Here is a 12903-nt window from a genome sequence, read left to right on the forward strand (position 1 = left end):
TGTGAGACTCCAACTCAAAAAAAAAAAAAAAGATAGTAAATTTGAGGGGAGGGGAGGGGAGGGTCCCAATGGGCAGAGTCACCATGAAAAATGAGAGAAAGACCCTTTAAAAAACCAAAGCTTACCTGCTTAACCAATTGTATTTACTCCTGTCTCTTGGCTCCATTTCTTGGCTAATGCTATATCTGAGTACAGAGGAGAATTTGAAAGGTAGAGAGCTTTTTATCCAAGCACTCTCCTCCCCCCACATAGCCCCAGCATGTACATAGCTGGACCTGAAGCAGTGACAACTTAATAATATTCACACATAAAAACATCTGGCCGAAAGCTAAGATCACTTTAGACTTCCAACTTATATTTTCCTAAGCATAACATTTTTATCTTAATTTTCCTTGGGAAAAGACTAAAGCAGTTTCACAATTCCCACATGTTTTCATACTCCAAACTGCACTCAAGTTTGCCGGGGACAGGGCTCTGTGTGTGTGCAGAAACCTATATTCACAGCATATGTCTGTGAGGGGTCCAAAGTTTCCAAGAGTCTAGTGACTATGTAACTCCATTCAAGGGAGTCGTGGCATTACTCTCTGTCCATGGGAACGTACGCACAGATCTTTTTTCCTCCTCATGGTTCATTTTCTATTTGTGATTAGTAATTGGCTTCTCTTGGTACGCTACGATCTATTACAAAAACCAAACATTCAGAGGGCGAGCTGAAATGACAAAATTTGGTTATAATTTATGTTGGCCCCTGACATATATATTTTTTTAAATGATTTGGTCTCTAAGCAACTGATCTCTTAGCAACAAGAAGCACCTTTATAAAAGATGGCACACAAAGAGTGATTGCCAGAAAAGCCACCCGCTTCTTAAACAGCAGCGCATCATTAGCAAAACTCACCATCTTCAAGAGTCCAAAAACTAGAAGTGACCAGCAGACCCAGGTAACCTTGATATTTGCACATTTTCCTGGAAAAAATAAAACTCATGCAACTATTGAAGAGAATGAAATTCTTTGAAATGTGTTCGTTTTAAAGGTCTCATTACTTGATTTTGGCTAACTTTTAATAATATAATGCAATCTTTTAAGTAACTGCTTCTAGAATTTAAAAATAAAAACTGAATATGAATTTTGTAATCAGAAAACAGTTCAGTCAAAATATTTTATTGACATGAGAATGGAAGGGGGAACAATCTATCCTTTTCAGAGTTTCTTTCTGTAGGTTTTCATTTGAAGGGGAAAATCCACATTGTGGCAAAATAGGAGTATGTAGAATGTCACTCCGAGTGGGGTTCACTATTAGGGAGATATGAGTATTTACTTTCTAGTGTATTTTTAAACTGCTAAAATATTTAAAGAGTAGTAAAATTATTTTACTTCCAAACTTCAGCTTTTAAATCCAATGTCAATTCCAGTCTTTTGTTACAAGTATTCAAGGACTGTTGTTTTTTTTTTTTATTTTTTTATTTTTATATACAAAAACAAGCATTTTTCTATTTGTTTGCACTGCCGTAAGAAAAGATTCCTTTCAAAACTAAAAATAGGAAAAATTACAGCCATCTGTACCTTGTTTGCTTTTTTCAGGTACCCAGGAATTGAAGACTTAAATGTCTTTCTAGAAAATTGAAGTTGCAGATGAGAAACGATTGTTATTTCATCTGTACCCCTTCAATTAAGATTGTGTAATTATAAACCCACATGGGGTACACAAAATGCATGAAAAGATGTTTTATGAGGATGAAGTAAAAATCTTCCTCACTGAGCTTGAAAATAACATTACACAGAGATACAGCAGATTTAAGAAAAGACTTTAGAAAATTGCAGTTTCAATAAAGATAAGTTAGGATGGTGATGCTTTTGTTTTTCATAGGAACTGCTTGTGCTACCTTTATTTCTTTTTCTTCCTTCTTTCCTTTCTCCATCCTTCCTTTGTTCTTTCCCTCTTTCTCTCACCTTCTTTTCTTCTCTTTTTCTTTTTCTTTCCCTTCCTTCCTTCCCTTCCCTTCTCTTCCTTCTTCCTTTCTTTCTTAATTTCTTTCTTTCCTTCTTTCTGTTTTTACACCATCTCTGAAGCACAAACACTGTTTTTCTTTAAATTAAATTGTAGACTGACATAAATTAAATATGGCTCATTTTATCAGAACCATAAGATGGGATACTTTGTCTGAATACAAAGGTTGGTAATGGGTCAGGGCATTCAAAATCAGGACAACCTGAGAAATTTGGGACTTCTGGTTGCTTTGCTAAGAAACGGCACCTCAATAGCACAAGATAATTACACCGGATTTAAAAAGCTGTTACTTTTACCAACTTCATGCAGAAATAATTCCTTCTTGTGGTGACTTTGCTTGGAAGTTGGAAATTTGGATGTTTTAGGTTGAATTGCAGATATTTGTTTTTAAGGCAATGTATTATGAAAGCACAGAAAAGCATATAGTTTTGTTCTTCAGAACTGCAACAAATTTTATGTACTTATATTGCAGTGTGGTAATTATTGTAGGAACTGGTTGGTGGCTTTAAAGTTAAGGAACTTGAATGAATAATTCAATGAATAATGACTTGTGTTGGCTGTGTCTGGCTATGTTTCCAGTTTTAACTGTAATATAGTCTCGTAAAATATGAGAGGGAATTAACATGAAAGCAAAGATATAACATTTATATTGCAAGTGGTAGTTAAGTTTTTGCAGTGGTTCCTTAAGATTTTTCAAACCCAGTCATTATGTTCTTTGAGGCTCAAGTCTTCTGGGTATTATCTATACATGAGGAAACAAAGGAGTCAATGGGACTGTAGACCTCGTCATTTTGGCTGACTTAATGAGCCATCTAACCAAGATGTACAAACAATTGCAAGATTTGGGATAGACTATGAAATACTTGGAATACACTGGCCACTATAGACTAAGCCAACACATTCTGTTGTGTTGGGTCAGTTACTTCCACACACACACACACACACACACACACACACACACACACACATGCACACACACACACATGTGGTCTCAGTATAACTCAGGAAATCAAAATGAGTCTATCAGTGAGAACATTTAAGGAAAAAGGGTAGTTTTAATTTCGTGAATGATAGTTTCATCATAATCTTTATTTAGTGTCTAAACGTCCTAGACACACTTGATGGCTCTTTTCCTTCAAACATGAAGCTGGAATCACATGGAGCTGGGGTGAGATGGGGCGGGGTGTGGGGAGGCGTAGCTGATAGGCTGACTGTCAAGCAGTCCTGTGTGTGGGAGGTCCATGCTGAAAATGGACCCATTTACTTTGGACCCCTTAGTACCTGAATGCAAAGGAGGCTACAGGAACGTGTTCAATTACTAGATGATTGGCCTTTTGGCAAAACTTTTAACCCCCCTAAATGAATGGTCTGCCTCACAAGCCTGTGCATTTTCCTTGCACCACAATGGCACAAGCAGCTGTTTAAATTGACACTTAAATAGTCTCTCTGCTCTTAGTAAAGCAAAAGCTCTGAGTAGTTGGGCTGGAGGTAGAGATTTAGGTTTCGTTTAACTGAAGAGACTCCTTAATCCCTGGTTCTGTTGGTTCTGCTTGTTGGAGCACCTGAGGTACTGCATTTGCAAGGCTGCCATGGGCTATAAGCCAGATGTGGGCGCTCAGACTACAGTGGCCATAGGTTGCATCACCATTGTTGCCATGACTCACAAATCAAATAACTCTCTGAGGCACCCTTTCTGTGCCAACAGTTAACCCCCAGGCCACAACAGTTAGGGACTGCACAGGCAGAGACAAAGCCAAACCAAGATCCAGAATGGGTCGAGTGATCTGTCACCAAGTCAAGGTGGAGAGAAGAGCCCAGGTATGACTGGGGCAGGCACGGGCGTGGAAAGCAGAGCTTTCTCCCAAGAATGTCACTTCCAAGTTGTAGGACTGTGGTTCATTGTCCCCTCTGGCCTATACTGTTGCCCCTTCTTCAAATATCCCTGACAAAGGGATCATCAGTCTTAGAGAGTTCATTTAAAAAAATCTTCCCTTCGCCGAGCTCTGGGGCTCAGCCTGAAATCCCAGCACTTTGGGAGACCGAGGCGAGTAGATTGCCAGAGCTTGCGGGTTCAAGACATACCCAGGCAACTTGGTGAGACCTTGTCTCTACAATAAATCAAAAATTAGCCCCGCGTGGTAGAGCATGCGTGTAGTTCCGGCTACTTGGAAGGCTGAGGTGGAAGGATCGCCGGAGCCCAGCAGGTCGAGGCTGCAATAGCTGTGAGCATGCCACTGCACTCCAGTTTGGGTGGCAGAGTGAGACTCCAACTCAAAATAAATAAATAAATAAATATCTCTGAAACAATATTTGAGTAGAAAAAGATTTGTAGCTATAGAACAAAACATTCTATTAACTTCTATTTCTTTTGATCTTTACATCTATCAGCTCAGAGATCTAGAGTAGTTTGCCCAAAACCAGACATTTCATAAAGTCTTTGACTGGCAACCCTGTGACTCTTTCTACAACTAAGAAGTATGATGGCATTTGTAGACAGATGCAGATTCCAAGGTGGTCTGCCTTGAACTTGGCATGACCATCCAGGGGATACAGAGGCAACCCTTCACCTGCTACACTTGAGTCTATCCTCAGAGGGACTAACATATCCAAGAGGCATAAGAGGAAACCCCCCATTGCCTGAGCCCGCGGGTTCAAGACCCGCCTGGGCAACTTGGCGAGACCTCATCTCTACAATAAATCAAAAAAAAAAAAAAATTAGCTGGGCTTGGTAGCGCATGCCTGTAGTTGCAGCTACTTGGAAGGCTGAGGCGGAAGGATCGCCGGAGCCCAGCAGGTCAAGGCTGCGGTGGCCGGGAGCGGCCATTGCACTCCAGTCTGGGCAACAGAGTGAGACTCTAACTCAAAAAAAAAAAAACAAACGAGGAAACCCCCCCATTTATTTTTCCAGTCCCTCCTTGCTGATGTGTGACTATGGGTCAGAGGGCTTAAGAAGCCTCAAAAGAATACCTAGTAATAGGTTCCATCTTTGAACAAAAATTGATAATTATACTTGTGAAAAAGTGTCCAAGTAATCTATATGCCTCTACTTCCCTAGGGTTCTTGTCTCCATCCAGACATGTTCACTCTCTTTGAGTTCCACCTTGGTGTGTGGTGCTATGATATATTGACACCACATCCCTGCTGTGGGCAGCACGTGCCCAATTCCCTTCTGTACGTAGTACATGTGAAGTCTCCTTTTATCTGGCAACTTCTGGTAGAAGACGAGGGCTACTAAATTCGTTTCTGAAAAAGGCGTAGCATTCTTAACCTCAGAGATGACTTAGAATGCTTAATATGAATTTCTCATTTTGGAAGGGAGAGAAAGGAACTGATTTTTCCAAGAACTGTGCAGCTAGTCAAAGATGAGGATAGAGCTCACCATTCGCACAGAAAGGGTGCCTCAGAGAGTCCTACCACACTTCACTTGGGCTGTGCATCATCCTGAGAAGACCACCATGCATCGTGGACACCATCGCCTAACCTCAGCACTCTTTCCTCTGAATCATAATAGTGCTATTCCTAAGAGGGTGAGAGTAGACTCTTACCTCTATTTTACAGATGGAAAACCTGAAGGCATAGTTCAGTTTAGGGACAATTGCCACTCCAAACATATGAAACTTATTAAATTTATGATAGTGATTTTATAGCTCCCCAGGATTAATGGCTTTCATTCTCCCTGCTGATTATAAATACTCAGAGTTCGATGTTAAGATGAACGCATCAGCCTGTAATCCCAGCACTTTGGGAGGCCGAGGCTAGAGGATTGCCTGAGCCTGCAGGTTCAAGATCCATCCGGGCAACTTGGCAAGCCCTCATGTCTCCAATAAATCAAAAATTAGCTGGGCATGGTAGTTCATGCCTGTAGTTCCAGCTACTTGGAAGGCTGAGGCGGATGGATAGTGGAGCCCAGCTGGTCCAGGCTGCGGTGGCTGGGAGCGTGCCACTGCCCTCCAGCCTGGGTGACAGAGTGAGACTCCAACTCAAAAAAAAGTAAAAAGTTAAAAGAACGCATCAGAGTATCCAAAAGCTGGCTATTCAGCCTGTTGATTGTATAGTTTCCCTCCTATATGGAAAGTGAGGAAGGGGAGGGGAAAGAATGGGCCCCACCATTATGAGGCCTAGTGTCCAAACAGAGTATGCATTTATGGAATCCCCAAAAAAGACAAATCAGTGTATATCTGTATATATAAACTGTCACAATCAAATTCTGCACCAAAAATTATAACAAAGGGCATTGTGAGCAGTAGTCTTTGTGGATTTTCTTCCTGTTGGACCAGTTTGTTTTTTTTCTACAGATTAGTACAAATTCCATACTTGAGTTTGGGTCTACCCTAGAAGAAACTCTAGCAAAAAGACTCTGCTGTGGAGGAGCAATGATAGGAATGCTAAAGCTCTGATGACAATCTAAAAACTTGACGTGAACCTGTATACAAGAGAGGACCCCAAAACAGTCAAATTTATTTATTAAAAATTGTGTATTTTGCATGTTTAAACTTCATTCACCTTCAAAGTACTCTGTTTGATGCAACCCGCCTGTTGAGATGCTTTTTCCCCTGCTCAAAAACAGTTTTTGAATTTGTCAATTTGATGCCTTTTAGTGCTTCTGTCGTTTTTTTGTTTCTCCTCTTCCATGTCAGCAAAATGATTCCTTTGAGACTTTTTTCATCTGGAGAAACAAACAAAAAAAGCTGCTAGGGGCTAGAGAGGGTAAATAGGAAGGGTGGGGCATGGGGGGCATGCCATTTTTGGTCAAAAACTGCTGAACATTCAGCATAATGTGGGCAGGTGCATTGTCATGGTGGAAGAACCAGTCACCTGTTTGCCACACTCCAGATGTTTCTTCTGCAATGCATCCTCTCACAGCCATGCTAGCTGGTACACTGATACTGACTGGTTCCTAGAACACTAACCTAGTGAGGGGAAGACTATACTACAAGAGGCCAGCTCTCCAAAAGATAATTGTGTTTTGGGGGGATACCCCTCGTATATTCAGTTCTCTGTGCCAAATTCTGTGCTAGGACTTTTATATAGCTCTCCTTACTTAATGTTCATAATCTATGATGTTCATATTCTGAGAATCATTTTGTTTTTTTTTTAATTAATGTATTTTTATTTTAAAGATGTGGGGTATGATTCAGGGTTAGGTATACGAATGGTCATCATACAGGTAAAGTTTGGGCCTCACTTTGGTTCCCACTTCACCTGGTACCCTAATTGATGAAGTGAGCACACACCCCCCCAGAAGTTCCCACTACTGCAAATCCCTTTCTTACAGTATTAGATAATTGTCTGAGAACCATTTTTTTTAAAGGTAAGGAAGCTCAAACTCTTCGGCAATTAAAGAACTTGATGAAGAGGGCAACACCATAAAGTCATGCTTGTTTATTTAACATAGATGTATTGTACCCAAATGATATACTTGACAGTGGACTAGATGCTGGTGCTACAATATTAAATAAGACAGGGTCCTTATCTTGAAGACACTCACAGACTAATGCTAATGATCATTTCTGGTTAATTCAGCTCTTCAGGGTTAGTTTAATAGCAAATGAGATATTTACTAAGTAAATCCTAAGAGATTTACTCTAGAACACATATCTTGAAGGCTGTAAAGGGTTAGAGAAGAAATACTAGCATAGGAAAATATAAAGCTGAGATTTAAAATGAGGGGAAAACTTAATAACGTTGGCATTCAAGGCATGCAGAATACAATGGGCAAAAGCATGGAGGTCAGGTCACAAAAAAGGGCCAGCAAGCCTGGGGTTTCTTCTCTTGGCTGAAAGTCTTCCTTCCATCTTGAGAAATAATGTAAACAATGAACTTGGTGATACAGGACACTGGTAGAAAATTCTAAAACCAAAGGGTTTGGATGTAGTATATAGAAACATGAAGAGCCACTAGGTAACCTTCTGCTGATACAGACTGCTGTTTTTTGGGGTTTTTTTAATATTCCCAGATTACAAACCTATATGACAAAAAAAGTATCAGAGGAAAAGTTTTTGTTTGTGCAACATTGACCCTAATGGGGGGCAGTGGGGGTGGGGAGAATGATACAAACTTGACTATCAGTCTTTTGAAATCACTCTTGAACTAATCAATAAGAGTGGCAGTAGCCGCAGAAGACAGAGCTTAACCTAAGACTAACTCAGGGAAAACAATGGACTAGATTAGGTGATTTGATGGGGAGAAGGGAAGGAGGAAAGAAAAAACAAAAATGGATGGCAGAATCTCTAGAAGTAAAGACAACTTTGGGGATTAGCTACCTGTTGTATAGAATTATGACAGAGCTTGTATGTCAACAAGGTTTAGATTTTGTAAATATGCCCATCCAAGTGGGAACATTTCTTTGACATGTTAAATATGTCCCTCAAACTACAAATAAAGACACACTGGGTGTAAGAAAAGATTTGTACTCTTCTGAGGCTAGAAGGGGAGGGTGATGCAATCTGGGAAACATCATTTAGATGCTAAACTACTAGAATTTCAAGTTATTGTAATGGTTTTATGAGGATAGCAGAACTATCCTGGAAAACCCAGGAAGCTCAGTGATCAGAACTTTAGGCAACTGGCAGAGTTGGTGAAAGAGGCTTGCTCCCACAGGTGCTTGAAAGAGCATCTCTGAGAATGACTGTAGAGAGGAACAAAGCAGAAGACCTACAGACTGCAGATTGAGTGATCCTGGGTGATTAATGGGAGAAGAATACACAGAGAAACAGGACAGAAGATGGATTAAAAAGTGACCAAAGACTTTAGCAGAACCAGAAGCAAACTGAGTCACATGGTTCCAAGGAGATGTTCTCTGCAAAGACAGCAGGGAAGTAAAAAAAACACAAAAAACTTAGACTTGCAAAGAGTTCATCAGGTGGGGTAAGGGAGAGGTCACTGCTAGCCTCAGAAAGCAATCTGAGTGGAACAGGAAACTAGGAAACCAAACTGGGTGGCAGGCATCATTGAGGGTGGAATACCAGAGCCTTAGTCAGGCCTCTGCACCCTTAGGCACGTGTGATGGTTGAATGCGAGACAGTCTAAAGATTGGGCTTCAGCAAAGAACTAGTTTGGGATCTATCTGTCTGTTTGGCCTGAGGATAGTCAGCTTGAGGTGGGAGGAAAAAGCATGAACTCTGGAGTAAGACGGACAGATTTTAGTCCTCCTTCAGAAAGAAACCAACTGGGAGACTCTATCAAGGAGATTTATTTATTTATTATTTGTTAAATTTTTTTTTGAGTTGGAGTCTCACTCCGTCGCCCAGACTGGAGTGCAGTGTCCGCTCCCGGCCACCACAGCCTCGACCTGCTGGGCTCTGGCAATCCTTCCGCCTCAGCCTTCCAAGTAGCTGGAACTACAGGCGCGCGCTACCACGCCCAGCTGATTTTTGATTTATTGTAGAGATGAGGTCTCACCAATTTGCCCAGGCAGGTCTTGAACCCGAAGGCTCAGGCAATCCACTCACCTCAGCCTCCCAAAGGCGCGGGATTACAGGCTGAGCCACCAAGCCCGGCTTATCAAGGAGATTTAATCTCTATTTTTTTTTCACTTTAAAATTGAGATACTTCTAGCTATCTCACAGGGTGTTTTTTTTTTTACTTTTAAAAAGCAACATGGCAATTTCACCTATAAAATTTAGGGGGAGATACTCAGTAAATACCAACTTCCTTAGAAGAGTGGATGATTAAGCTGTGTTACTTGGAGTCTTATAGTTCTTCAGAAGCTTCTAGAAGCTTTTTTTGAGAGTAAAGGAGTTCCAGGCAGGGAGATAGATACTGATAGGAGAGTTCCAGCTACCCATACTCCACTCTTACCAGAGCATTGAAATCCCATGAAAGTTGTATGAGTGTTGTGGGGGGGGGGCAGTCAGGGAGACGGGGAACAGAGACAGAACTACTGGGACTAATAGTAATGAATTTGTCAAGGTTTCAGGATAAAGAGTCAATATACAAAATTCAATTGTATTTATTCTCCTACACCAGCAGCAATCAATTGGAACATAAAACTTTTAAAACAATTTTAATATAATAGTATCAGAAATATTTAGGAATAAACCTAACAAATGATGCCTGAAACCTCTACACTAAAAATTGCAAAGCATTGCTGAGAGAAATTGAAAAGGACCTAAATAAATGGTGAAATATATCATGTTTGTGGATAAGACTTGATATTGTAAGATGGCAATCCTGCCTAAATTGATGTGTAGAGTCAATGAACTGCCATTTAAAATTCCAGCAGGCCTTTTTAGGTAGAATTTCACAAGCTGACTTATAGGGTGTATACAGAAATGCAAAAGACCCAGATAACAAAAGTATGTTTGTTAGGTACATTCAAGAAGCAGGGGTCAAGACTGCGTTCGAGATACAAGATGTTCATAGAGGTAAATGACCGGGAAGGATAAAAGGAGAGGGAAAAGGAGTTGGCAAAAAAAAAGCTTTCAAACCCCAATGCAGGACTGAAATCTGTGAAAAAAGAGAGGGAAGCAAGAATTCTGTAGAAAGGGCTTCAGACCACAGTATGGCTCTGAGAGCATTTCAGCCAGCAATGGGAAATCCCCAAGCAAAAACTGACTGTTGGAAGAGTCCTGCATTGGCTGGAATGGGCTATCATTAGTACCCCTGCCATATTAAGTAATTGTTTAGAACCTACATGAGAAGCCTGGCCTGTCTGTGAACATGGTAGTGAATCCATAAGGTGAAGCTGTCAACTAAGTTCCCAACAGTAGTTCTTTTTTTGAAGAAGAGCTGAGCAGCACACCTCCATGGCCACTCCATAAAATCATTTTTTAAAAGAACAAAGTTCTCGTCCTTCAATTTACCAATCTTGCCTTTATATTTCAGGACTTACTATAACTACGATAGTCAAAACAGTTTGGTGTTGACAAAAAATAAACATATAGATCAATGGGACAGAATAGAGAGCCCAGAAATAGTCCCACACAAACCTATGTCACCAATTTTTAACAAAGATGCCAAGGCAATTCAATGTGAAAAAAACCACAGAGTGAGACTCCAACTCAAAAAAAAAAAAAGAAAAAAAGAAAAAAAGTCTTTTCAAAAAATAGTGCTGAATCAACTGAATATCAGTAAGAGGAAGAAAAGCCCTATCAATCCTTACCTCATACCATATACACAAATTAACTCAAAATGGATCATAAGCCTAAATATAAAAACTAAAATGATTATACTTCTAGGACAGGAGAAAATTTTTGTGACCTTGGAGTAGGCAAATGTTTCTTAGAGCACCAAAAAATCATGAACCATTAAAAAAAAAAGTTTGATGATTGGATCTCATCAAAAATTAAAAAATTTTTGATTCTCACTAGACACAAAGAAAACAAGACAGTAGGTAAAAGTATTCAAAACACATTATTGGACAAAGAACTTGAATCCTGAATACATTAAAAAAAAACTAACTCTTAAAAGTCAATAAGACAAACAACCCAATTTTTTTTTTTTTTTTTTGATTTGGAGTCTCACTCTGTCACCCAGACTGAAGTGCAGTGGCCGCTCCCGGCCACCGCAGCCTCGACCTGCTGGGCTCCAGCGATCCTTCCACTTCAGCTTTCCAAGTAGCTGGAACTACAGGTGCGTGCTACCACGCCCGGCTAATTTTTTGTTTTATTATAGAGATGAGGTCTCAACCAAGTTGCTCAGGCTGGTCTCGAATCCACGGGTTCAGGCAATCCACTCACGTCAGCCTCCCAAAGGCACGGGATTATAGGCTGAGCCACCGAGCCCGGCTCCAATTTTTTTTAATGGGCAAAAGATTTGACCAGACACTTCACAAAAGAAGATATGTGAATGGTCAGTAAGATCATTAGAAAATGCTCCAAATCATTAGGAATCAGGAAATGCAAATTAAGACCACAATAAAATCCTCTAAAATGGCTAATAGTCAAAAGACTGGGAAGAATATGGAGCAACTGGGAATGCAATGGAAGTTTGGAAGGCAGTTTGTCAGTTTCTTAGAAAGTTAAATGTATACCTATTATACAACACAGCCATTCCACTCTTAGATTTTTGCCCAAGAGAAATGAAATATGTGTTCACACAAAGACTTGTATACTAGTAGTGTTCCCAGTTGCTTTATTAAAAGCAGTTAAAAAGCTGAGTGGAAACAACCCAGATGTTCACTAAGAAGTGAACGGATAAATGTGGAATACTACTCAGCAATACATATACATATATTTTAATATTATAGGTTTTTTTCTTTTTTCTTTTAAAGATATGGGATACAATTCAGAATTAAGTATACAATTGGTCATCATACAGGTAAAGTTTGGGCCTCCCTTTGGTTCCCACTTTGCCTGGTTTGATATCAAGTAGCCTTATTGATGCTGTGTCCCCTACCCTCACCCCTACCCTGGCAGTATCCCACTTTTGTCAATCCCTTTCTTATCGTTTTATGGTAAATGTTCAGGGTCCGCTTATGAGTGAGAACATGTGATACTCTGTTCTTTGTTTCTGTGATAGATCACTGAGTAACAAACTCTAAATCCATCCAAGTTGCTGAGAAGTTCATAATTTTGTTCTTCTTTGTGGCTGTGTAATGTTCCATCATGTCTATGTACCACATTTTAAAAATCCAGTCCAGTTTCAATGGGCAGCACAGTTAGTTCCATGTTTTTGCTATTGTTAATAGTGCTGCAATAAATATGCGTGTGCAGGTATCTTTTTTGTAGAATGATTTGCGTTCCTCTGGGTATATTCCCAGTAGAGGAACTGCTGGGCTATATGGGAAGTCAATTTCTAGTTCTTTTAGAAATCGCCACACTGTTTTCCGAAGCGGTTGCGCTAGTTTGCATTCCCACCCGCAGTGTAGAAGCGTTCTCTTTCTCCATATCCTCGCCAGCATCTGTTGTTGTTTGTTTTATTAATGATGGCCATTCTTACTGGGGTTAGGTGG

The 12903-nt window shown here is 40.2% G+C and overlaps 1 protein-coding gene across 2 annotated transcripts in view; it reads left to right on the forward strand.

Annotated features, from left to right (window-relative positions):
- LOC103274056 (aromatase) overlaps window positions 1-12903 on the forward strand; it is a 115472-nt gene that overhangs the window by 47465 nt on the left and 55104 nt on the right. The window contains exon 1 of one of the 2 annotated variants that reach the window (XM_021719292.1): window positions 787-941. The exons of the other annotated variant lie outside the window; for it this stretch is intronic. The gene's annotated coding sequence lies outside the window, so the exon portion shown is untranslated. Of the gene's footprint in view, window positions 1-786; window positions 942-12903 lie in introns of those variants that run through there. 2 annotated transcript variants of the gene reach the window in all.

The sequence above is a fragment of the Carlito syrichta genome, unplaced genomic scaffold, assembly GCF_000164805.1.
Source record: "Carlito syrichta isolate Samal-C Ts95f unplaced genomic scaffold, Tarsius_syrichta-2.0.1 Scaffold314363, whole genome shotgun sequence".
NCBI lineage: Eukaryota > Metazoa > Chordata > Mammalia > Primates > Tarsiidae > Carlito > Carlito syrichta.